Source organism: Enhydra lutris, unplaced genomic scaffold (assembly GCF_002288905.1).
Source record: "Enhydra lutris kenyoni isolate GAN:26980312 unplaced genomic scaffold, ASM228890v2 scaffoldscaffold21, whole genome shotgun sequence".
Taxonomy (NCBI): domain Eukaryota; kingdom Metazoa; phylum Chordata; class Mammalia; order Carnivora; family Mustelidae; genus Enhydra; species Enhydra lutris.
The window spans coordinates 34,719,146-34,746,768 of record NW_019154105.1 but is presented as its reverse complement, the minus strand read 5'-3'; the positions used below and the strand labels follow the sequence as shown (position 1 = coordinate 34,746,768).

The window sequence follows — 27,623 nt, the reverse complement described above, 5'->3', positions numbered from 1 at the left end:
GGACTCCAAAGCCGGATTAGACAGAGTCGTTGCCAGGTAACCGTTCCCATTTTTGTTTGCAACACTTCGTTGAAAACTCAGTAACTATTTCTCCAACCTCCACTTCTGCACATCTTAAGCAGCTCAAGTAAGGAGTACAATTGCAGAGTAGTCTCATGAAGCCCCCTGTTTATTTGTAGGTAATTTAGTATACAAACTGATGGAAAAGAATAATAAACTATTATTATTAGGTGCCAAAATTTCTACATCTTAAAAAACCTCACCAAACCTCTCCCAGCCAAGACACTGCTTTTGAGGGGAGCGAACACTACTGCATCCCTATTTCCTCCATCAGGCTGGTGATAATCAGATTCTGTCTTGCCTCCCAGTGAATTTCCAGCACCTACAGTGTGTCTAGCACAAAACAAGCACTCGATAAATGTCTCCTGAGCAAATGAGGAGGGGCTCGTGGTTAACTAGATTTTTCCTGATTTCGGCTCAACATTTTTGCTCCACAGATGATCTCCTCTTAAGAAACAGCATCTCTGGGGTAACAGCTTCGAGCTCTGCCCAAATCCCCAGGTCAAACTCCTAGCCACTTAACAGCAGTATGACCCTGGGAGAGATTTCTAATCATTCCCTGGGCTTTATTTTTCTTACGCAGACAATAGTCCTAATCATTCTATAGGCCTTATTTTTCTTATCTATTCAACAGAGAGAGAGCACCATCGAGTTGGCAAGGTTTCTGTGGCATTTGTGAAATCTGGAAAACAATTTGCATCAGGGGGCCCAGCCGGAACCTGAGAAATGTGTACTGAACGAAAGAATAAATTGCCCTTCCGTTCCGTGGCTCCAGATCAAAATGTAACCATCAAAATCTAATTTGCCAAAGCTGATCTTCATTCAAACAACAGACATGCACCAAGAGCTCTCATACACAACCGGAGTCCGTCTGCTGGTGAACATCAAAGGAGGAGTTTAACATCTGCTTTTAAATGCAGGAAAACAACAATTAGTTCACCAGGAAAAGGGAAGGGTGTGCAATCCAATTTTATTTTCCCTACCAAGACATCCAAGTCTTAAGGGCTTACAGCTTACAGCAGGCTGAAGCTTTTTTTGTTTTTTTGTTTTTGTTTTTTGTTTGTTGTTGTGCTTTTTGTTTTTTGGTTTTTTTTTGCAGGAGCCCTACAGTGGGGGGCAGGTAACCCCGGAAAGGGATTTTCAATCCGGCATTTACTGATAACCCAAGCTTCTCCCTGGCAAGAATGGACAGGCCAAGTTAACTTCACTTTAAAGTGCAAAGCTAAGCAGGCGAAAACCGCAAGGGCAAGACGGGGTCTGAAGAGTATTTTTATCCAGCTTGCTTGCTCTTCCAGCTATCTCAAATAGAAAACCTCAAAGGAGAATAATGTCACAAGTCTTGGTGCCGCTTCACGTGGATGAAAGAACATAAACTCTGGGACAGAGACGGGCGCCTGCCTGCATTCCCGGCCAGCAATGTTTGAGACCCATGCTGCCATTTCTCTTCCCCTCAGGCGAAGCAGTGGCCACTGGGAATAAGAAGATAAGAAGCTACCCAGGGCTCGATTTCCAGCACACCTGAACTCACAGCCCACGGAGGCCAAGAGAGCCCTTTACAGACCCTGACTTTCTCTTTTCCCTCAATGGGCAGAGGCAAGCTAGGAAACGTCCCTGGGGTTTGGTTTCCTTTCTCCCAGCTCACGTATGCTACTCTCCTGGAAGATGAGAGAAACTCCAGAGCTTTTCAAAGCCCAGAGGCAATGCTGATCTCAAATAACATTTTCCTGTCTTGTTTTGTTTTGTTTTTAAGATTTTATTTATTTATTTGACAGAGAGAGAGAGAGAACATGAGCAGGGGGAGCAGGAGGCAGAGGGAGAAGGAAAAGGAGGCTCCCAGGACATGGGGCTCGATTCCAGGACCCTGGGATCATGACCTGAGCGGAAGGCAGATGCCCAACCGACTGAACCACCCAGGCGCCATTTTCCTTCTTTTAAAAAAGCCATCATTTCCTACTCTCCTCAGGCATACAGGACAAGCAGCACTTAAACTCACCTCCTTAGAATTCAAAAAAGCAGACGCAGTCCTTACAGCAAAGGGTCATCCTGGAGCAAACATGGCCGATAATATTGAAATGTCCAGTTCCATTCCATAAGCTCACAATTTTGCCCTTCTTTAAAGAATATCTAAGCAAAAACGGCTCTCATCTGAGTGCAGATTTTTTTCCCACTAGATTCGCATGAACCAGGCCCATGGACCTATCACTTAGCCATCTTCATTTAGAGATGCTTTCTTGCCAAGGGCCATGGAGTTCATAAACCAGAAAAGCAGGATGCGAACCTAGGTAGTGTGACCCCAGGGCCTCCAATCATCGGCCCTGAACTAGGAAAGCCCTTCTTTTGGTTGTCTGCATCCAGCTGGGACCAAATAAGAATGATCATCAGCACCACGGTTTCATGGGTTTTTGCAAAAGGAGGTCCTTACCTGCATGAATGGCAGCATAACATTTTTTATGAGCTCATAAATACCATTTAAGACATTTGAGTGTTAGAGCAGCCACAGCTGTGAAGCGGAGAGCACAGCTTTAAGCTTCCAAACAGGACTCGCGAGAAGTGCAATTTTAGTCTTGGCTTCAGTCTTCGACAGCAAGTCACAAATTATTTTTCAGATAAAAATGGCAATTAGGAATTTCCTGAAACTTTAGCAATCAATCTAGATATCAAATTAAAATCCAATGACTCCTTTTTAAGTTCTACTTAGTTATAATTGCAACTGAAGCTTTACATATATAATAAAAATTATTGAATTTTAGGAGACAGAAAAATGTTGTGAGTTTTTTTGTTTTGTTTTGTTTTGTTTTTTTAAGTAGGCTCCAAGCTCAGTGCAGAGCCCAACACAGGGCTTGAACTGAGGACCCTGAGATCAAGACTTGAGCTGAGATCAAGAGTCGGACACCCAACCAAGTCACCCAGGCTTCCCAAGAGATTATTCATCTTATCAATGCATATTTTATTGAGCAAAGAGTTATGGAAAACAAAACAAAACAAAACAAAATGAATAAGACTAGATCCCAGTCCTTAGAATCTCCCTATCTAGTAAATTAAACAAAACACTTTGTATATCACTATGACCCAACTTAAGTTAAAAACAATAAAAGACAAAATCAGAAAATGTTATCAGAGAGATTCAAGTAGGGTATTAAGGGAGTTGAACATACAGAAGAGATTACTTCTAAGCATAGGACGGTCATTATGAGCATAAACATAAGAGTCACATAGACCTAGGTTCAAGTCTTACATATACCACTCCCTAGCTGCGTGGCATCCGACAAGTTATTTAACTTCCCTGAGCCTCACTTACAAAAGCTTTAAAATGGGACAATAACATCTACCTCTCAAAACTGATACAGAATTAAGGAAAACAAAACCTTAAAACTCTTACAACAGCTCCTAGGATACTCTCAGGTTACCTCCTGGCAGGGCATCCAGTCCCAGACCTTCTAGTTCTCCATTCCATGTCTAGTTCCTTCTCTTAACCAATGCCCCTCGGTCTATCCAACACCCTGCCAGATCCTATTTATTTATTTATTTATCAGATCTTATTTATTTATTTATTTATTGAGAGAGAGAGAGAGAGAGAGAGAGAGAAGAGAGGAAGAGAATCCCAAGCAGACTCCATGCCCGGCATGGAGCCTGACGTGGGGCTCGAGATCATGACCTGAGCCAAAATCAAGAGCCAGACTCTTAGCTGCCTGGGCCACCAGGCACCTCTATCAACTCTCTTTTAAAGATGAGGAAATAGATTTTGAGAATGGGGAACATGCTCAATGTCATTTAGTTAATAAAAAGACCACCATGTCCACCTCCACATTCCTAGGTCATAGGGCACATGGTATTTTCTTTGTCTAATTTCTCCTACTATTTTATAAGCAATTAAAAGGTAAGTAAAACATTTTATTATGCAAATTTTAAAAGGTACTCTCTCTAGGCAGGCCCAGACCCAAGAGCACAGAGTCTGGTGAGTAATGTGGCAGATGGTTATTGGTCCCCACCACTCACTGTTCACACATTCCCTTGTGCAGTGAACAATCTGCACAACCTCACATGGTGGCCCTAGGGCCCCAGTCTTGTTTTCCCTTTTTCAATCTATATTCCACACTGCCACCCAGGTGATATTTTTTTAAAACTCCTACCTAATTATGAACTTTCTTCTACCTTAAAATTTTTATGTCTATATATTTTTTAGAAACCCCAAGCCTCAAGCATGTCATACACATGGCCCTCCTCACTCCGGCACCAAGGTTCTTCAAATCTCAGAGCCAACTGTGCTCCCCACCATGTCCCACGCCCCAGCCACAGTAGAGTTCTAGCGACTTCTGGAACATGCCATGAGCTTCCATTCCTCGGTACCATGGCACATGCTTTTCCTACTACAAGTTCCAATAATTCCTCCACTTCCCCCCTATATTTTAATTCTGCCCACAAGACTTATCTCAGAGACAGCTCTTCCATGCAATAAAGACATTTCCTGATCCCTCCCCTGAAATGACTGCTCCTTCCTCAGCAGCCCCTGGGAGTCCAAACTCCCCACCACCTTGAATGAGTCAGGAGGATACTGCATGGGCTTTGAAATTAGATGGGTCACAGAATCCTAACTCAAACATTTTCCAGCTGAGTGAGTGTGGGCTAGTTACTTTCCTACCTAAATTTCAATAACCCGTACCCCAAGAATCACTGGGAAAATCAAAATGGCTCCACACTATGTCTTTCACACTTGCTCAGGCACCAAAGCCACTCTGAGGGCAGAAAGCATGAAATCTCAGTACATTTAATTTTATCATGTAAACTAAGAAGTACTCCAGAAGGAGAAACTATGACATTCTAGGTACACAGGTTTTCAAATATATAAAATATCTATGTTTTTACAATTATTGCTCGATGTTTATCAACTAATGCTTCCAACCTCTTTTTCCCCTGATCTGTTAATTTAACTTAACAAGTAGTCGCAGGTACCAAAAGTTTAAGAAAATATAATGGAAGAAAGATTAGAAAATTCTATCTATAATTTATTTTGGAGGGAATCGGTCAGTATTACTGAATTTTCATAATCCAAGATCTTGCCTAAGAGTATCCCCCACCCACTGACGGCTTGTCACCTGGTATAGGCTGAATAAATGTTATTTGAATCTGAATTTGAAACTCAAATTAAGTTCCTTGAAAGCAAAGGCATAGCTCAGTCCTCTCTGAATAAGGAGTTCCCGGCACAGGAGCTGGCGCATAGTAGTTGCACGCCAAATGTTGATTTAATAACTGAACTTAAAATTGAGAAATTAAGCAAAGATCTAGGAAACATTCTGCATCTCCAATTAATTTGGATTATAATTTACTCCCATAAATTCTAGTCCAGAGTCTGTGAAATGTTCTTCCCTTTGTAGCCATCCCCTCATCTGAGAAACTGAGAATTTCTTGGGAGGGAGAAATACATGGGTAGAATCCTTCCTTCAGCACAGAAATATTGATGAAGAGAGCAAAGCGGGAGCAACGTGTCACCTGCGCTCTCGTAATGGAACAAAGGGACCAAAGAAGACACAGGGCTTTCTACACCGTACCTGTCAGGCAGTGACACTTAAGAGTTTTGAATACCCATTTAGTCCCACAAGTCTCCTATTCAGAGCTTGTCTGGTTACAGAAAACACTATAGAAATAATAGAAGGGGAATTCTAGTCTATTCTCTGTTTGCAGATGGAAAACCCACACTCTATATTTCAGGTACAGATTCTCCTTTGTAACGCAAAGCCAAGATGGCCTCACAGAAAACAAAGAGTGAAGAACCAATTGTTTTACTTTCACTAAAAATGAGATTGTAGATAAATATTTATTAGCATGGGGATTCATTATTTATAGTTAAGTGGAAAAAGACAGGACACCAAACAGTTTGAAGAATAGAATCCTCTTTCAGTACTGACATAAAAAGAAACGTACGCACATGTTAAGTAGAGGAGTGAAATAGAAGCTATTTTTTACTATTTTTAAAATAATCCATGGCCAATTTCTCAAAAAGTACATCTATATAAACATTACAGATTCAAGCGTCCAGAAATCTACCTTAAATAATTAAATAAAATAATTAAATAAAATGCAAATGCAATAGAGCGAAAATAAAATTAGAGGACGCCAAGACGCTGAAAAGAAGTGTGGAGGTTGTTTCGGGTTCTGGATTTTTCCTACAACTGTGCTTGCGTTGCCCCAAAAGAAATCACTGATGCATTTAAGTTCCCCTTCCAGTTTTCAAAGTACTCAGACACACTCTGCTATGGCATTTAAGTTCCCCTTCCAGTTTTCAAAGTACTCAGACACACTCTGCTATGGCTTTTGTCACTGTCAGAAAGGACCTCCTTCCTTCTCCCCTGCCCTGCCTCTTCCTTTCCTTATTTGCCTTCCACCTAACAGGTTCCTTCAGGACTGGATTTATACAGAGTGTACTTGTTGGGCCGGTGGGGTCAGGGGACCCAGGGGACAACAAAATGGCAGCCCACCCTCCATCTTGCCGCCTTCACCCCGGGACCTCCCCCGAGAACTTTGCGTCACAAGCGGTTCCCGTCTCCAGGGACCGCCCAAGGACATGTCATCTCGAGGAAAACAACTTCCGCAGGAATAGAAACTGAACCATCCCTAACCCCACACCATATAAGGTCATGTCCTGCCACCCCACCCTCACCCCATAAAAACTTGCTCGTGTCTACCCCGGGTGCGACTTCCCCAGCTCACTTCCTCACGAGTGCGGAACCTCGCCCGAGGACGCTTCCAGTAAAGCTTGTCTCGAACCTATTTGCCTGGCTCCTTGCTTTCGTCTTCTCGCCGCCGAATCAAACCTGACATTTGGGGCAGAAACCCGGGAGCAGATCAAGGCCCCCCACTCCAGAGGAAGGCCTCCCTCCTCTCGCCACCAGGACCTCTCCCAAGCCCAGCGCCTTGACACTGTGGGTAAGTTCCCCCGATTCCCCGCCCGCGATCCGGGTGGTCCTGCCTGAAATCGCAGCTGCGTCAGGGCAACTCCACCAAGTCACCAGGTGACTCCCAAGTGGCGCCTGGGGATCGGGAGACGACGTCCCATCTCCACAGCAGCCTTCTCTGTCAGTCCCTAGTCCAAGGTTGAAAGCGGGGACGCCTGCCTCCAACCTTCGGACCACCCGGCAGGAATCCTGGGAACTGCGCAATCCTAAATCTCCTTGGGCTGTTTACTAACTGACCTTAACACTCTCTGGGCCTCTCCCAGGACTTACAGAGGGGACGCCTCATCCATTATTACAGGATGGCCTAAATACCGACTGGATAATCAGTGTCAATGGCCTCCCGAGGGCACCTTTAATTTCCTGATCTCAACTGATCTGGAACAATCTCTACTGGCATAAAGGCAAATAAATGGTCCAAGGTTCCATACATGCAGGCTTTCTGGCGTCCGCGCCCTGCGCCCTCCTCCCTCCCTCTGCTCCCAATGCTCCACCTCTCAAGTCCTCCTGGAAGGTACACCCCCTCCCTCCCTTCCACCTCCTCCTATGGCTCCGAAAACCCCTGAATCCTTTCCCCCTTCCCCTCTCTCAGAAACCCCTGAGAGTTTGTCCTGTCCACCCGCTTGGGGGCCGCTGCTCCCCGCCTCTGGGCCTCCTACCGCCTCTTCTCCATCCTTTGCTCCTCCGTTACCAACTCCCGACCCCCATCCATCACTTCCTTCCACCAATCCCTCCCCTCCTGTCTCCACTCTTACACCAATCGTCTCCCTCTCCTGACCTGGTTTGCCCTCTAAGGGAGGTCGCAGGGGCCGTGGGGGTCGTTCGAATCCATGCACCCTTCTCGCTCCAGGACCTTCCCCAAATTGAAAAAACATTAGGCTCTTACTCTGCAACCCAGGAAACTCTATCAAAGAATTCCAATATCTAGCCCAAGCATATGACCTAACCTGGCACCATCTACATGTTGTCCGAACCTCTACCCTCACAGCCGAGGAAAGGGAACCTATCCAGGCCGCTGCCCGAGAACACGCAGACCAGGTCCGTCTGACTGATGCCACCATGCCGGTCGGTGCTAGGCTGTTCCTGCAGCAAACCCAGGGTGGGACTATCGGAACGGCCAAGGTGGCCGCTGACGCCGAGACCGCATGATCCAATGCCTTATCGGGGGCATGGGGGCGGCTTCCAACACGGCAGTTAATTACAATAAACTAAGATTATTCAAGGCCCAGACGAAAACCCTACCATTTCCCTTAACAGACTTACTGAAGCCTTAACTCAATATACCCACCTTGCCTTGACCCTACCTCTCCGGCAGGGGCCACCGCCTTGGCCATTCATTTCATCTCTCAGTCTGCACCAGATATCTGCAAAAAAATTTTAAAAGGCTGAGGAGGGCCTTCAAACTCCCATCTCCAACCTGGTGAGAATGGCCTTTAAAGTCTTCAATACCCGAGAGGAGGCAGCCGAACTTCAACGGCAAGCCAGGCTTCAACAGAAGGTCCAGCTCCAAACCTAAGGCTTGGTCGCAGTCCTGCAGCCGGCTGGCTCTGGGAGCCAACAAAAAGGGGGAACTAATCACACCCCTCCGAGGACCTGCTTCAAATGCAGAGCTGAGGGACACTAGGCCCCGTCAATGCCCTAATCCAAAGGAACCAAACCCGACCATGCCCTCAATTGCCGAATGATGGGCCACTGGAAATCTGACTGCCCCGGCCTCAGAGGATCCCCAACACCTCCACGCAGGGGAAACCCTGAACCGGTAAATCCTGCTTTCCAACTACTTGGATTGGACGACAATTGATGGGGCCCAGACTCGGATACCCCTCTCACCCATGCTGAGCCCAGGGTCATGCTCTAGGTAGTAGGTAAGTCCATCTCCTTCCTGTTGGACGCGGGGGCCTCCTACTCTGTTCTGCCTTCCTACTCAGGTACTAGCTTCCCCTCTCCAGTGGTGGTAATGGGAATTGACGGTACCTCCTCCAATCCACAAGCCATCCCACCCCTCTTGTGCAGCCTGGATGGGTTTCCCTTTTCAGGGAAAGATAATCCCCTTTGCCAGGACATCCTTCATAAGCTCCAGACCACCATACACCCCTTTCCCCCTCACCTACCGCTTCTGCTCACATCATTCTGTCCTATGGCAAGAGCGAGGATTCCTTACAACCAAGGGAACCCCAGTCAATGGACCCCTCATCTCAAAATTACTTAAGGCTCTCAGCCTCCCAACCAAGATGGCCATCGTTCATTGCCACAGACACCAGATATCTAAAAATCCTATATCCCGAGGTAACAACAAGGCTGACTCTGTAGCCAGGACTATGGCTCTAGACTCCTCCCAGGCTTGCCTCCTACTTCGAGGACACCAGCCTGGCGAGGACTGGCAACTTGATTTCCCCGACATACCACACTACAAATCTTTTCATTACCTACTAACCCTAGTAAATACCTTTACAGGATGAATTTGAGGCCTTCCCTACAGCTCCGAAAAAAAAGCACAGCAGACGTGGTGGCCACTACACTCATTAAACACATCATCCCCAAATTTGGCCTTCCACAGACCTTTCAGTCAGGCAACAGGCCGGCTTCCACTTCCAGCATCACCCAACAGGTCTCCGGGAATCTGAATGTCACCTGAAAACTTCATATCCCCTACCTTCCCCAATCATTGGGTAAGGTTGAGCGGGCCAACAGCCTTCTCAAAAAACACCTCACATACTTCCAGATTAAAGCGAACTCCCTCCCAGGATGTCTGGACAGCACGTGCCCTGGGACCCACCAAAGTACACCTATCACGCCTTCCTCCTTCTCTTGACCCTACCCCTAACAACCCCTCAATCTCTTAACCCCTTCCGATGGCACTTTTACTTACAAGAAACCCTGTCCCAGCAAGGTGCTACAAGTACCCGACTCCTTTCTCAGGTGGATTGCCAACCCCAAGGCTGTCAGGCCAGAATTTCCATGCCATTTTCTAACTTTAACTCATTATCTCGGGGGTGGTCAGATCCAACCATCTGTTTTATTTATGATCAGGTTCATCCCACATGCCGCACTACATGGGTTCAGACTAGTGGGGGGTGCCCCTATCACTGGTGTGTTACACACCACACAGTAACTGAATGGGAGAACTCCAAACAAGATTATTACCGTAACAGATGGCGCCTTACCGATAATCGCCGATCATATTACCTAAACATCCCTGATCCCTGGGATAACAGATGGGCTAAGGGGGTAGAAGCAAAACTATACCAATATGCTACTAATTCCTATCCCACAGCTACCCTCAAAATTTTCCGAAACTATACTCGTATAACTACACATCTCCAAGACCAATCTAAAATAATACAATACCAGGAACAGGCCCTCCAAAACCACCTACAATACCCCTCTCATACATGAATAGACCCTTTTTCCTGGCTTGCCTTAATTCGCTGGGGAACTCACTTAGCCAATATTACTGGTATAACAAACCTCTCCAGCTGCTTCATGTGTGTGGCTTTAAATCGCCACCCCCCTCAGTAGTGGTCCCTCTACCCCTGCCCTTCAATTATATCCTATCAATACCTGCCTCTATACCACCTCAGACGAACCTCCAGAACATCCCCTTACTTCAGGACCCCCTAAACCCACAGTTTCCTGTGTGCTACTCAACCCCCAACCCAGTCCTCTGCAACACCACTCTCACCAACGCTACCCCTAATATGCTTCTACCAGCGCGTTCTTTTGGAGTAATGGCACCCTTTCCAAAACTCTCAACTCAACCCAGACTCTCCTATGAATTCCTGTCTTCCAATGGGACTAGGCCTCATCTCCTAGTCCCCCAGCTGACCATCTACAGTCAGATACCTACAGAGGTATCCCTTCTCGCCAATCCTTCGATAAAACAAAAACGTGCAGTCTTCCTCTCTCTCATTATTGGAATCTCCTTGGCCTCATCCCTGGTGGCCACAGGGTTAGGTAGGGGGGCCTTAATCCATTCCATAGATCCCACCAGAGGCCTATCTGAAAGATTCCAGATGGGTATCGAGGCCTCAGCGGAATCCCTGGCATCCCTACTAAAGTCAGATCACTTCAGTAGCCTAGGTGGCCCTACAAAATCGGCATACTCTGGACCTCCTCACCACGGAAAAAGGCAGCACCTGCATGTTCCTCAATGAAGAATGCTGTTACTACATCAATGAGACAGGTGTAGTTGAAACCAACACCCACAGCTTGGCCAAAGTCCAGGAGTCTCTTCAAAACTGGTATCCCCCTGGCAGCTCCGCCCCATCCCAATGGTGGCAATCCCCCTTAACTACCTGGCTTCTCCCAATCCTAAGCCCATTTACCATGCTCTGCATACTACTAATGGTGGCCCCTTTGCATTCTCCGGGTCATTCAGGAAAGGGTCCACGAAATGTCTGGAGTGACCATTAATCAACTCCTACACCCCTGCTCCCGCTTGCCCACTTCCGAAACCCCCTACAACGCCCCTTATTCAGCAGAAAGTAGCCAGATTTGAGTCATCGCCCTATAACGACAAAAGGATCGGAATGTTGGACCGGTGGGGTCAGGGGACCCAGGGGACAACAAAATGGCAGCCAATCCTCCATCTTGCCACCTTCACCCCGGGACCTCCCCCGGAGACATTCTGTCACAAGCGGTTCCCGGGTCCAGGGACCGCCCAAGGGCACGTCATCTCGGGGAGGAAAACAGAACTTCCGCAGGAAACAGAAACCGAACCATACCTAGCCCCACACCATATAAGGTCATGTCCTGCCACCCCACCCTCACCCCATAAAAACCTGCTTGTGTCTACCCCGGGTGCGACTTCCCCAGCTCACTTCCTCACGAGCAGCGGAACCTCGCCCGAGGACGCTTCCAGTAAAGCTTGTCTTGAACCTATTAGCCTGCCTCCTTATTTTCGTTTTCTCGCCCCTGAATCAAACCTGACAGTACTTATGCATTATAACCTTCCTCTTGTCATTTTTGTGGGGTTTTTTTAACCTAAAGGTAAATTACTCACGGCCATCTGTGCGTATAAATATTCACTTAATATACTATCAGTTTTAGGAAGCCAGGATCTTTTTGCCCTGGTCCCTCTGGTAACACAAGAGCTGTCTTTAGCTTATTATTGTGACCAGAATTCCTACAGATACCTTGCATCTACAAAATGGAAATACGACTTGGACAACAGTGGCACAAAGGGAGTATTTTGGTACAATGGAAGGAAAATACCTCACCAGAGACTGTATTAAGTTTTAAAGAGATGGTACATTATTTGAAAGGCAGTTTAAGTAGCTTACCTTCTGGGGGGCTAAGTTATATTTCCAATCTACACATCGAATATCTAGATTCTGAAGCCCACAGAATTAATCTTTCGCCCTTTTCATTCCACTTCTGCGGACAGAATGATGACTTCCAACATAATCCTTTTTCAAACACCTTTCCAAGGAGGAATAATAACTGTACCACATAGGATTTCCTTTACATTAAGGTTAATATGTGAATATAAAATCCAACTAAATAAATTGCTATCATTTTTCAAAATGCCACTGGCGGAAGTATTTCACAGCTGCAGATATTTCACTGTAACATTAAAAAACTCTTCAGGGAAAATTTTCGAAGTCCTTGCCTTCAATGAATTTATATCGACAGACCTCAGAAATTCGTGGTGTGTATATAGTCTGTGTATGTGCATGTGTGCGTGTAATATTCTTTCAGTATGATCATCTTTTTCAACCTAAAAAGGCTTCATAATTCATGACCCTCACCTTATTATAATTATTATATAATAATACATAACTTGATTAAAAGCAAATTTAGAGTGTGTACAATATGACAATGAAATCTGATCTTACTATTTATACTTCTATGGAACTTCTAGAGCAGAGTTCTCTCCTGCCTTGTTTTGTTTTAGACACATTTTAACTAACTTATTTGTACGGTCAGAAATGTAGATGAAGCCTAAGCCACAAGGCATACAAAGTTTAGGAAACTACCTAGGAGTTTTATGAACTCACGGTTCCTACACTCAATGATACTGTTTCCAGAACATGCCAGAAAAAAGAGTGTGTGTGTGTCTGTGTGTGTGTGTACGTGTACGTGTGTATGTTTTGTTCTGCTTACATTCTTATGGGTCATTCATACTTCCACGTAAATTCTACAACAAAGCAGACTGACTTTATTATCTTCAAGGCCCATTTTACCTTTTCAAAAAGATCAGGGAATAAAACAACTTTACAGACCCACGCAAGTTTCTCAAAAAGACAGCAAAACCATTCACACAATGTCTTAATTAGAATACCTCAGAGTAACAACAAAAAGCTATAAAACAGTAAAACTAAAAGGAAAATCAATTCTTCCAAGACCAAGCTACATGAGAGACTTATTGAACAAATGATTACATATTTTGTTTTCTTTTCCAGACAAGAAAAGAGCCAAATGGATTTCATTCTTATTCTAAAATTTCAGAACCAAAGAACCTATCTAAAAGTCTAAAACACTTGAGGCTCAGAAAACTGGATTCACTTTCCAGGCAGCCCTAGTATAATACTTCACCTTTATAATTTAATTTGTTTACTTCACACCTGATACAAGGTTTATCACAATCTTGAAGACTCAGTTTATGAAACCCAAAGATGTGCCACAATACAGACTGTCACCCTAATCTCTTAGAAGGCTTTTTTTTTAACGGTCTCTCAAGGGGCGCCTGGGTGGCTCAGTGTGTTAAGCCTCTACCTTCAGCTCAGCTGTCATGGTCTCAGGGTCCTGGGATGGAGCCCCACATCAGGCTCTCTGCTCAGCGGGGAACCTGCTTCCCCCTCCCCCTCTGCCTGCCTCTCTGCCTACTTGTGATCTCTCCCTCTCTGTGTCAAATAAATAAAATCTTTAAAAAAAAAAAAAAGGTCTCTCAAGTTCCTCTCCATGTTTCAAATCTGTAAGAGCATATAAAACTTACAAAGCCAGGGAAGAATGAATGAAAAGCCATACCCCTACACTGTTAACTTTCTGAGAGAAATATAAATAACAAGAATTTTTTTCTTTTTTAAAGCAAGTTAGAAAATTACTTACTTTTTTCCCAGGTCTTTGGTACAGAGCTCAGAAGGCAAATCCCCTTTTCCCACAAAGTCTTGTTAATTAATAGCAATCACTCAGTGAGGTCAAGCAGCACAAATATCTAAAAATTGTGCAGAGACAAAAAGTTAAAATCCAAAGTCAGATCCGAAATTAAAAATCAAGACACACCCCCCCTTGCTATTCAGGGTCTCTCTGCATAATTAAGATACAGATTTCATTGGAATATCTAAATGATGAGCCCATGTTAGCTACTTTTCTTTCAGAACAATACTAACAAGGCCTGCTAAATCAAGATGGTATTTTGATCCATCGTCTTATTAAAATCACTAAAGGAGGATCCAGCAAAGGCTTCTTGGCAACCATTCACGGTAAAAATGTCCTTCTCGGGGAGCCATAAAAAAATAACTGAGGGAGGATCTGGGCTTCTAATTATATTACGACTTGGGAAGGAAGGTCTCCTAAAGTCACACTTGCCTGCTCCACCTTCCAAAGATGAGCTCATCTCACAAGCAAAGAAATGGTTGTAAATAGAAATGAACCAGTAACAACCTAAAGAAAATCACCCACAACTTGTAAGCACCCTTCTCATGGATTCATTTAAGCACACTTCAGTTTTGCAGGTGGGAATGAGAAGTGAGCTGTTTTCTCTAATCAAAGAGAAAATCCAAAAATTCTGTATGATAATATCCTTACTTGAAACCGAAGTTTCTTCCCAACAATCTCACAAATGAATACATAGGTATGAGATGACAAAGTTTGAGTAGGTAAAACAGGTGCCAAAGGTAAACCATAAAGGAAAGTTGACACGCCCCCTCCACCCCCAGGCTCTCCCATGCTGGGCCTTACACTAGATGTAATTCTAAGCCTGATAAACTCATTTAAAAGCCAGAAGAGCTTGAGAAATAGGTCAATTAGAGGGAGCCAAGAAGCACTGTTACAGGAGATGGTCATAACTAACAAACAGAATCCCACAAACATCGAGAGGCATCACTCATTATTATTACTGTCATTGTGATTGCCAACCTTTACACAATGCTCACTTGCACGCCGATTCTTCTCGGAAGTGTTCTACACATATTCAATCTGTTAGGGATGGAGACCAGAAGAACATCCCCTCGACATCACCGTCTTACCACTCGGTACACTCAGTTCTGCTCTAACGTTTGTGTTTGTTCCAAGATTGCTATATGAGTGAACAATCCGAGCGTCACTCGATTTTCACATTTGCTGATGCACGATTTCATTGCAGGAAACCCGAGGTAATGGCAGAAGATTGCATCCAGACAGAACGCAGCTGCGTTAAGACACGCGGGATGCTCAAAGCCCACGCCTCCAACATCTACAGGCAACGCCAGTGTCCACCAGTGCTAAGAGCTAACCCATCCACATAGGGTGCCCCAACTTCCCTTCTGATTTCAGGGAACCCTCCTTCCACCAATGCAAATAACTCATAGCCTGCAACTTTTGGAAGGCCTCAGTCTGCAAGAAAACATCAGGATTTTGTCAAGGTAAAGTGTCATACTGATTGTACTATTTATTTCTTAACCACCTAATATGTGTAAAACTGTGTTACAATTTTTATTCAGTTCCTTTTGTAAAACTGTGTTACAATTTTTATTCAGCTCCTACCTTACTTTTTTAATGTGTCACTGATAAAGCTTTCTGAGCTTTATTTTTCCCATAAGTGCTGTGGCTTTTCCTGCATGATTTTGCATAGCATGGTAGATCTTAGAAACACCTGTCTCACATTTTAGCAGAACTGACTATATGATAACTATCGTTTATAAAGATGCTGTGATTTGAACCGGAAGGGTGTAAATTGTGATTTTAATTGCTTTTCATTATGTCAAAGAGGACAGCAACATTTGAGAAAGATTCTCCTTCACATGCTTATAATGCTCAAGTGTAGACACTTAAGGGACAGTTCGAATGACATGAAACTTTCTTTATGAGAAGTTCCCTAATGGTGTTCAATAAATAAGGTTTCACCACCCCATTCTGTACAGATCAAGATGATAGCAGTATAAAGACAGACCCTGGCAGGCAAGAAGGCTTAACTATAATTACTGGAAATGACAATCTGAACTGAATTAGTTTTCACTCCTTGAAACCAGTGAATTAAAAAAGACTTTGAATTTATCAAAGACCCACCATACTATGCAAAATCATGCAGGAAAACCCACAGCACTTATGGGAAAAATAAAGCTCAGAAAGCTTTATCAGTGACACATTAAAAAAGTAAGGTAGGAACTGAACAAAAATTGTAACACAGTTTTACACATATTAGGTGGTTAAGAAATAAATAGTACAATCAGTATTTGATTATAAATCAGACTTTGAATTTGAATTTAAAAAGTCCAAGATACGCATAAAAAGTATGGATGTATATGTACAAAGAAGTTTTCCTATGATAAGTAATAATGATTTTAAACAATTTTAAAAATATAAATGCCCAACAATGGGTAACAGTTTTTTCTAAATCCGTAAATCATTTAATAAAATGGGAAAATGTGGGCACCTGGGTGGCTCAGTGGGTTAAGCCTCTGCCTTCAGCTTGAGTCATGGTCTCAGGGTCCTGGGATCGAGCCCCGCATTGGGCTCTCTGCTCAGCAGGGAGCCTGCTTTCCCCCCACCCCTGCCTGCCTCTCTGCCTAGTTGTGATTTCTCTCTCTGTCAAATAAATAAATAAAATCTTTTTTTAAAAAATGGGAAAATATTTCTAAGCAGTGTTCATTTGCAATGCAGACTATAAACCAATATGTTCAGTATAGTCCCAATTTTGTTTAAAAGTATCTGTAGCTAGAAAAAAAGGTGGGGGAGTCAACATTTGTATAGTTACTAATTAGAGAAAATGAAATTAGAGTAGAATAATCTTTAGTTTCTTTGCATTTTCTTGTGGTACCCAGATTTCTCACAATAACCACGTCTACTTTTATAATTACAAATAACAATAGATTAAGGAACGTCTGGGTGGTTCAGTCATTAAGCCTCTGCCTTGGGCTCAAGTCATGATCTCGGGGTCCTGGGATCCAGCCCAGCGTCAGGCCCCACACTCAGCGGGGAGTCTGCTTGTCCCTCTCCCTCTCCTTCTGCCTCTCCCCCTGCTCATGCTGTCTCTCTCGCAAATAAATAAAATCTTTTTTTTTAGTCTTTTTTTTCCATTTTATTTTCCTTCAGTGTTCCAAAATTCATTGTTTATGCACCACACCCAGAAAAAATAAACAAAATCTTTAAGAACACACACACCCAAATAACAATATGCTACACAAAAACAGAACTAAAGAATTTGATGGGAAAAGCCTCTTTTTATCCCCACTTTAAGTTCACGCATGAATCCAGCCAATAAAGTCTAGCACAAGAACAAGGACACCAGAAGCTTCTTTCACAAGCATTAACAGATCCAGCGTCATGACTGAACCCTTCCAAGTATTTTCTATCTGACAACTCAAGGCAAATACAGTCCCAAAAGGGACATTCAAAGTATATAAATCCATTACATCAGCCAAAATACAATTTGCTTTTACTGGCTAAAACTGTCATGGATTTAGTAAAATCCAGATAAAAGAGGATTTTTAAAAAATTATATAATTGTATACAAGCTCTCTTAATGTCTGAAAGAAATTTCATTCTGAATGAAGAAATTGTGTTCTGTATAAAGCGCCTTTCAAACAAGATCAAGATTAAAGAAATTCAAGGGGCAATGGATTTGGGCATAGGAATAAACGCTCCACTTGGTGAGTTTTAAATAGAAAGTACGAAGAGACAGAGGCTGATCTTGATGGCTTCCAAAAGATCTGAGTTATATCAAAATCTTCCCAATAACCACAAAACTTGACTTTGAAAATTGTCCGTTGGCCAAAAATGGTTGACTCCTTCGTCGTGAAGTCACTTAGTTTGATCACCCACACAGACGTGTCACAAAAGAAATGAATGGTGAGGGTACTCAGGAGTCAAAGGACAATTTGGGACAATGCGGCCACAACACACCTGGGTTCACTCACCTATGCTCAGTACGCCGCACATTTAAATAATGTGTTCCTTTCCGTTTTCAGTTTAACCTTCCTGGCAGAATGCACACCCAGGAACTAGTGAGAACAGTTGCCTTCATATGACTCTCCATTCTCAGGAACGGACTGAGAATTAAAAGTCAGTGTTTGTGGGAGTGTGTGCGCTTCGGTATCATAAAACCACAAAGCATCTGTAACGTTCAGCGTATACACATTGGAATAAAAACCATATTCCTGCTGCACAAAGTATACACATAGTAGTCTTTATATTTTTGATTTGTGTTTTTTTCCCACTTCCACCAATGTTGACTTTGATGGAAACCAGACAAAAACAAAACCCTTATGTTTCAAATTTGCTTCCGCATTTTCAAGCATATTCAATAGGTTCCCTATCGGATGGAAACGAAAGCTACTGGCTTCAAGTTTTGCTTTGAAGACTAGAAAAGGCAACATGAACATTTAGATTATGCTATTAGGTATAAAAAGAGAGCACAGAGGACATACTGAGCTCCCCCCAAAATCAGTCAATTCAAGATACCTCTCGGAAGCTTCATCATCTTATCAAATGCATGCTGATTACTTGGGAAAATAATGGAAATTCTTGACTTCTGAATCTCACAAGTTGCTACCTAAAATGCTGCACATGTGCACCCCAATAATCTGCAACCAAATATTATGATCACCTGTCAAGTCAGGTATTATATTTAATTGCGAGTACTCAAAATACAAAGTATGAATTTTAATTGTTAAAGGCCATGCTGAAATATACATCCATCTCTGTATAACATATGCTGACCCTGAAAATACAGAGCACTTAGGAATCGCAGGATGGAAACTATAATTTTTTAATTGCTCTAAGAATTAGCATATGTAGGGGGCACCTGGGTGGCTCAGTGGGTTAAAGCCTCTGCCTTTGGCTCAGGTCATGATCCCAGGGTCCAGGGATCGAGCCCCGCATCGGGCTCTCTGCTCAGTGGGGAGTCTGCTTCCTCCTCTCTCTCTGTCTGCCTCTCTGCCTACTTGTGATCTCTCTCTCTTTGTCAAATAAATAAATAAAATCTTAAAAAAAAAAAAAAAGAATTAGCATATGTATAGCTCGGGGGAATATACTCTCTTACCATTACAGGATAGAGGAAAAAGGGGCAACCAATTTTCAGAGTCTACCTAGAACACAAGCAGGAATTATTTCCTGGGGCTCTCTAGCCACTCCCTGGGCAGAATTCCAACAGAATTTAAATCGGTCTATGGCACCATCTCACTTCCCCTTTCGCCTCACTGTGCCACCTTCGGTCCAAAGCCAGAAGACCTTCACTTAACTTTCTTTTTTTTTTTATTTTTTTTAAAGATTTTATTTATTTATTTGACAGAGAGAGATCACAAGTAGACAGAGAGGCAGGCAGAGAGAGAGGGAAGCAGGCTCCCTGCTGAGCAGAGAGCCTGATGCGGGACTCGATCCCAGGACCCTGAGATCATGACCTGAGCCGAAGGCAGTGGCTTAACCCACTGAGCCACCCAGGCGCCCCTTCACTTAACTTTTGATGGCCTCTTCCTTTCAACTGGTTCTTTCCTTCCAACTTCTAAACACCCCAATGGTTCCATGCGAATATTTTAGCAGACACTGGAGGATGGGAGAGCTTAAACAAATGACTGTTGATGTTTAACGTCCTCTAGATCATGAGCATTTTCAAAGAAAAGCCTGAGTACCCAGCTCTTGGCTTCTAAATACCTTCATTCATTCCAGAAACAGTTGGGCCCAGGCCTGGAGCAAGGACAGCACAAAATTGCCAAGAATATCCTACTATGCCAGAAACTAAGGAAATGCTCACATATTAATGCAGACATGACAAAGGGACACAGGAGCCGCCTCAAAGGGGCTCCCACTGGCCAAACGGGACAGCTAGAACAAAAGCAAAAAAAAAAAAAAAAAAAAAACAAGGATGATGTGAATGAATTAGAACATACTGATTTTAAAAAAAGGAACCAGAAATCCACAGACATTCATGAAATAGGGGATAGCAGGAAGCTCTTCTTTACAAAGAATGCCAGCTAATAAAACACCTAAGGAATAGCAGGAAGAGAAAATCCCACTTTGCAACCACCAGGGCAATAATTGATTCAGTCAAGGATCATTAATGGATGCTCAAACCCATTAGGGAAAGGGTTTTGTGGATCAGGATACTCACACAGTCTCAGAGTATTACCCCACAGATGACTTATCACTTGCCTAGGGGAAAGGGTGTCTTTATAATGGAAAATTCTGGAAGATCACTCTGCCCAAGCGATAGCATAATCGATTAATCAATTATGGGACAATTGAATGTCATGTGTCTCCACAATCACTGTGTCATATGTCTGTCAAAATGCTTAATCTGTATCTCATCATAAATAACAATCAAACAAATCCAGATTGTGGTACTTTCCGCTAGACAACTGCCTTGAAATCTTCCAAGATACTAATGCCATGAATGATTAAAAAAAACAACGGGGCGCCTGGGTGGTTCAGTGGGTTAAGCCTCTGCCTTCGGCTCAGGTCACGATCCCAGGGTCCTGGGATGGAGCCCCACATCGGGCTCTCTGCTCAGCGGGGAGCCTGCTTCCTCCTCTCTCTCTGCCTGTCTCTCTGCCTACTTATGATCTGTCTGCCAAATAAATGAATAAAATAAAAAAAAAAAACAAAAAAAACAAAAACGGGGACACTGCTCTAGATTAAAGGAACCTAAAGACACAAAATTCAATGAATGATTGTTGATTCTTAGACAAGGAAAGGAATAGTTATAAAAGACGTTATTGGAATAACTGGGGAAAGTTAAGGAACTATTCAAATATTATCTATGCATTAGATACTATTTTGTGGTGATAAGGATAAAATTGGTTATGTGGAAAAGTATTCTGGTCCTTGGTAGATATGTGTTAAAGTACTTAGAACAAGAAGGCTATGATCTCTACAACTAACTCAAATGGTTCAGTAAAAATTATTTAAAGTATGTGGATGTGTAGAAAGCCAGACAGACACAGAGACAGAGATAGAGAAAATCTGGCAAAATACTAGCATTTTATATGGCAGGCTAGCCGTGACCTGTAAGAACCAGTAACCACGATTACTTGTGGGCTGCATCTTCTTTGTATAATGAGAGATCATAAATGAGTTGAAAGGAAACAGACACAGACAGGTATCTATCTAGTCCTCTGGTGTCAGAGCTGTTAGCCTACCTTCCAATTCATTTCTCTTCTGTAGCGATTAACTGATGGTCACTAGTTGGGAGGAAGAAGATTGAAAATGAAAAAGAAACCCAAGGAAGAGGATGACAGTGGGTAAACATGAGCAACAGGGAAGATCCATTCTCCTCTACTCATTGGGAAGAAGAGGTAGGTCAAGGTTTCCAAATTCTGCCTTGTTTCCCATCCTGGTGAGAAAGCCGGTGTGGGTGCGGCCATTTCCGCTGAGCCAGAAAGAGTCCCTCTGCAAGCTTCCTACTGACCAGACCCTGAAGAGGGAAGGCTGAGCACTTCAGGTCATCTCCAGCCCTGGTCAAGCCTAGAACAGGGCGTATCTGAGCCACAAGCCAGGGAAGCAAACAAACGTGCATTCCAGAACCACAGCTCTCCGCAGCTGCCCCAAGTCTAATGGGTTTGAAACAGAATTCTCCCCACCAAACTTGATCTCTCATTTCTGTCACCCCTTTTCTTCATCTATCCAGTCTCAAAACAGCAGCTTTGTCTTTCACTTGGGTTCCTGTGGCCCATCCTCACACCCACTCTCACTCATTCACACCCTCGAGGCAATGTTGGCCACAGTCTCTCATGTTCCAGGCAAATGGCCTCTCTGTCCTCTGTTCTTCCTCACAATTTCTGTCTATGGTACTCACCTGGCACTTTCTTAATATCTCTCTCACACAGTATCAATTCCACACCCACTGTAGGCAAGCACTTTGCTACGCTCTCTCATTTAAAAATCATTGTGAGGGGCGCCTGGGTGGCTCAGTGGGTTAAAGCCTCTGCCTTCGGCTCGGGTTATGATCCCAGGGTCCTGGAATCGAGCCCTGAATCAGGCTCTCTGCATAGCAGGGAGCCTGCTTCCTCCTCTCTCCCTGCCTGTGTCTCTGCCTACTTGTGAGCTCTGTCAAATAAATAAATAAAATCTTTAAAAAAAGAAAAATCATTGTGAGTCTGTGAAATATTCTTTTATCCCGACATTACAGAAGAGATGGATGTTCAGATGAGACACTCAGTCCAAGGTCACGGTGGTAAGGCTGACATTCAGACCTGGCCTTCTGGTTTCACCTTAACACCAAGGGGCTTTGTATTGTTAGTTACAACACCATTCATTCCCTCGCCATAAATCAAGCGGATGATCCTCAAAGGAAAGGACCCATTTCATCCAACTCTGTGCTCTCATGAGAGCCTAGCAGTACTCATAACTCATATTCATGGATTCAAGCCTCAGATCAGAGACCATTTTTCTTGACAGCGTCTACCCCTGTGGAAGCAACCACTCACTCCTCCTTGCCCTCCGTATGCTTCTCCTGCAGGATACGCAAGCCCTACCCGCGGGGGCTGCGACTGCCATGTGCAATCCCAGAACACGGGAGGCCCTTCACAAATGTTCACTGAATGAAATGTTTATGTGTAAGACAGTGCAGTTTCTCGACAGGGTTGCTAGGCCTTACTAAAAGAAAAGAAAAGAAAAGAAAAGAACAGAACAGGACCTCGTTTTCAGCTTTAGCACATACTGAGGCAAATTATTTTAAGGAAGCGTGACAGAGGGGAAATGGAGAAGAACGGAGAGCGCCGGTCTCGGCTCTCTGAGCCGTATCCACTTCACTTGCTGCCCTGGGTATAGTGTTCTAGAGCTTCCAAATCATTCAATACAAATTATGATTCTGGGGTAGAGCCCAAGATTCTGCATTAGCAAGCTCCCAAGAGATGTCAAGGACGCTAAGTCTCCAGACCACACATCTGAGTAGCAAAAAGTTCTAGACAGTTACGGTGAAAGTCTGCCCATTTAGAAAGATATAACACATAGATTAAAATAGTGAGACATAAATTCAGAGAGTATTAACGCTAGTTATCTCTGGGTTTCTCCTTTCCACTTTTCCATAATTTCCCAGAATTTTATCATGATTCTTGCTGATGGAAATAAAATTTTAAATCCCATATATACAATTGCACTTAAAAACTGTACATTTGGACATTTCCACTCTGCACGGCTATATCTTTATTTAAGCCACAAATATACTTAAAAGGTCTAGCTAGACTGGGGAGAGAACAGGTTGGTGAATTAGCAATTCCCTATCTCCTCATTTTAACACTTAAATTAACATAAAACAGCAATGATCCGTAAAAAAACAGTCACCACCGGGAGCATTGTTTTTCTCAGGTCCCTTTCCCCTTAAAAGAAAGAGAAAGAATCCATTCAGCTGGAAGACAATAAAAGGCAAGCCAAATTAAGGACAGAAGGAAAAACTAGCAGGCGCGACATACTCAATCTTTCCAAGTGGGTCAATGGAACAGCATCAAAGTCCAAACAGAGGTGGAAATAGGGTTCCCCCAGAAGAGGCAGGGTGGGCTGGGTTCCACTACGAGGCTCAGAGGAATCATTTAAAGTAGCACTCACTGTGCACCTGCCAGTGAGGTGAAAGAAATGGTCCCCAGAGGAGCCCCACTTCCACAGTGTAACAAGGCGGTGTCATTAGGAAAAGGCAATGGGAGGGTGCCCCTTTGGAGGAAAAATTTCCCCAATACCCGTCTCCTTCTCTTGTCTAAGAGTCTCAGTGCTGGCCAGGGTATATTCTGTGAGTCGTAAAAGTGCAGCCAGGGGTGGGAGGTACATTTCACACACCTACCCCAAGACTTAAAACAATTCAGACACTTGCCCAGTCATAGGTGTCTGTGACTCGGGGTGAGGCCAAAACTGAAGGAGAAGACCCAGCGCCCAGCACCCACAAGGTTCTGCCTCCTCTGCTTTCCAATTTCTTCCAACTTTCAGGGAGGACTATCCCATCGCAAGCGTCAGGTATTATACCACAATTCCACCCACGGCCCCGACAGACTTTGTGCCTTCCAGAAATACTGTGAAATTCACTGTGACATTACCCATAGGGATGGGAACCGAGTGTCCAAAAGGCTCATCGGGACAGTGGAACCAAAAATCACTTCTGCATGTCTACACAGAACCATTCAGGAGGCCTTTTTTTTTTTTTTTTTTTTTTTTTATGTTGAGCAGCCAAAAAGTCATGGTTTATTATATCGAGAGGGATTTCATAATTCAAACACAACCAAACTGTACATTTTACAATCACATTCTATTTGTAAACAGTTAAAAGCCACTGACTTCTTTTGCATCTTAGGACACAAACAGTTAGATCAAGGCAATGAAATGATGGCAAATTCTGCGCTGTTAAAATGTTTACCCTTGTTTGGCCCGTCTTCTTTGACTAAGCAAGCATTATAATACCATTTGTGGGCAAAAAAAGGGGGCGAGGAGGAAAATAGGTTTAAAAATGGTGTAACTCGTTAGTTTGCAACAACATTTAAAATTTTCTTGATACAACGAACAATTCTGTAAGCCCAATACCTTGGCTACAGTATACATAGTTACTGATTTCGGCTTTAAGGTACAACAGTTCAACATGAACACAGTCACAGGAGAGCAGAAACAGAGAGAGCCACTTGATGGGGTTACAAAAAATTATCACCTATTAATTATTAGCAAACTATCATCACCAGGAGGCCTTTTTCACAACGGGGAAGTTTCGACCCTGGGCTCAGCCTAAAATAGCGTGTCACTGTATCTCTACTGAATTCTGTGAGTCCAGTGCTGGTCTACCCAAGGCGAGTAGGCAGAAGCAGAGTGATTTAAAACTGCAATCACTTGAGATTCCAAAACTGACATCAGAGTCATCATCTTGATAGGGGAAATCTGAATTTATTTAAACTTACATTTATTTATTGATATTCAGTAAGGCAACTTCCTTATTTCTTAGAGATGCATACTGAAGTATTCCAGGGTAAAATGTCATGATATCTAGAACTTATTTTTAAATGGTTCAGTGGAAGATAACCTATGAAAATTCATACAGATGAAGTACACAGGGAAGAATGTTAGTAATTATTAAAGTTAGGGACGCCTCGGTGGCTCAGCTGGGTTAAGCATCTGCCTTCAGCTCAGGATCCTGGGACTAAGCCGCACGTTGGGCTCCCCGCTCACCAGGACGCCTGCTTCTCCCTCTCCTCCCCACCTGTCTGGGGTCTCCCCCCACTGTCTCTGTCTCAAATAAATAAAATCTTTTAAAAATTATTATTATTATTATTATTAATAAAATTAGATGGAGTTTCCATGGATGTTCATTGTGGTATCCGTTCTAATTTTTTCTATATTTGAAAACTTTTAAAAGTTTAAATTTATGTCAGTCCATAATGAGCACTGGATACTATATAAGGCTGATGAATTGCTGACCTCTACCTCTAAAACCAATAATATATTATATGCTAATCAATTGAATTTAAATTTTAAAAATGAAAAATAAAAATTAATAAATTTATATATCAGTCAAAAATATTTATGACCTTACAGTTTTATCTCCCTTGTCCAATTATTGTCCTACCACCTTACGCTATGGTCCATCTACAGTAAACAATTTTCTTGAGAAGACATTTTCTCAAGCCTTCCCACTCTCTGTACCTTTGTGAATTATAGTCTCTCCACCTGGCATTTTCTTTCGCAGGTCACTGTGCCTCTGGTCAGAGCAGAATTAATCCTTTTACGTCAATCTGAAATGCTGCCTTTCCCAGGAAAACGTTCCTAACCACCACCACCACCCCCCACGCCCTGCACCTTTACACATCACCGTTTCCGGACTCCTCGTGACATTTGGCACAGTCTATCCCGCATGGTCGAACTTGAAGCTGACATTGACCGACAGCTCCCCATGTGGGAAGCCCTGCTCTCCACACACCCATATACATTCTTTCATCTACTCACTTTATTCCTACCCCAGCGAGACAGGAATTGCTACTACCCTTTTCTCACGGGTGCCAAAACGGGGCTCTGAGAGGCTGCATGACTTGTACAAGTCACAAGGGTAGTAACGGGCAGTGGCGGGCTTCATTCAGACGTAGGCCTCTCTGCTTCCAAACTCTCAAACACTATGGCGTGTGTCATTTGCCCAGTGACTGGATCCTTCCCAGCCACACTCTAACAACTTAATAGCAGGAAGAGCATCTGATTTGTTTATTCACTCAACAGACAAAACTAGTGGAAAGCCACCGTCGTCTGCAACAGTGATAGGACACAGCAGGGAGCAAAAAAGGGCAGTTTTTGATCCAGGTACAAACTAGGAAAATCTGAACACACTATAGACTTTGATCTCGTTGCTACCTGCTGATTCATTGTAACAAATGTCCCGTAGTAATATAAGATGTTAACAATGGAGAAATGGGGTGAGAGGGTACTGAACTAGGTACTATCTTCTTCATTTTTCTGTAAAACTAAAAATATTCTAAAAAATAAGGTCTAGGGGCGCCTGGGTGGCTCAGTGGGTTAAGCCGCTGCCTTCGGCTCAGGTCATGATCTCAGGGTCCTGGGATCGAGCCCCACATCGGGCTCTCTGCTCAGCAGGGAGTCTGCTTCCCTCTCTCTCTCTGCCTGCTTCTCTGTCTACTTGTGATCTCTCTCTGTCAAATAAATAAATAAAATCTTAAAAAAAATAAAAATAAAAATAAAAAATAAAAAATAAGGTCTATTTCAGGGGCACCTGGGTGGCTCAGTGGGTTAAGCCTCTGCCTTCGGCTCAGGTCATGATCTCATGGTCTTGGGCTCGAGCCCTCCATCGGGCTCTCTGCTCAGCGGGGAGCCTGCTTCCCCCTCTCCCTCTGCCTGCCTCTCTGCCTGCTTGTGATCTCTCTCACTCTGTCAAATAAATAAATAACACCTTTAAAAATAATAATAGTAATAAGGTCTATTTTAAAAATGGAAAAAAGAGGATGACCATGAGGTTGGTTTTCTGGATTGGCACATAAACTGCCAAAGAGTGGTCCAGCCCTCTTCGGCAAAGGGAAGGCATGCAAGGGGTCTATTTGGGGAGTGACGTGGAACTAGAATGTCTGACTAAGTGTGTGGCGTGAATCTCATGCATTTATATCCCTCTCCTCACACGACCCCAACATGTTTCAGGCTCCAAGTTCTCCAGCTTAATCCACAACATTTTATTCATTCCCAGGAAGAGATTTACCACATCTCCTCCTTCTTTAAATCAATTCAATGTTCTTCAAGTCTCAGAAAGACTCTAAGAAGTTTAAAAAAAAATTTTTTTAAAGCATTGATACTGGGGCGCCTGGGTGGCTCAGTGGGTTGGAGCCTCTGCCTTCAGCTTGGGTCATGATCCCAGGGTCCTGGGATCGAGCCCCACATCGGGCTCTCTGCTCAGCTGGGAGCCTGCTTCCTCCTCTCTCTCTCTGCCTGTCTCTCAGCCTGCTTGTGATCTCTGTCCGTCAAATGAATAAATAAAAAATTTAAAAAAATAAAAAAATAAAAATAAAGCATTGATACTTATTT

At 43.4% G+C, this 27,623-nt stretch overlaps 1 protein-coding gene across 3 annotated transcripts in view; it reads right to left on the bottom strand.

Moving 5' to 3' along the window:
• LOC111149146 (amyloid beta precursor protein binding family B member 2) overlaps nt 1-27,623 on the bottom strand; it is a 312,250-nt gene that overhangs the window by 249,491 nt on the left and 35,136 nt on the right. For all 3 annotated transcript variants that reach the window (XM_022506093.1, XM_022506091.1, XM_022506092.1), the window contains exon 2: nt 14,058-14,163. The gene's annotated coding sequence lies outside the window, so the exon portion shown is untranslated. The remainder of the gene's footprint in view (nt 1-14,057; nt 14,164-27,623) is intronic.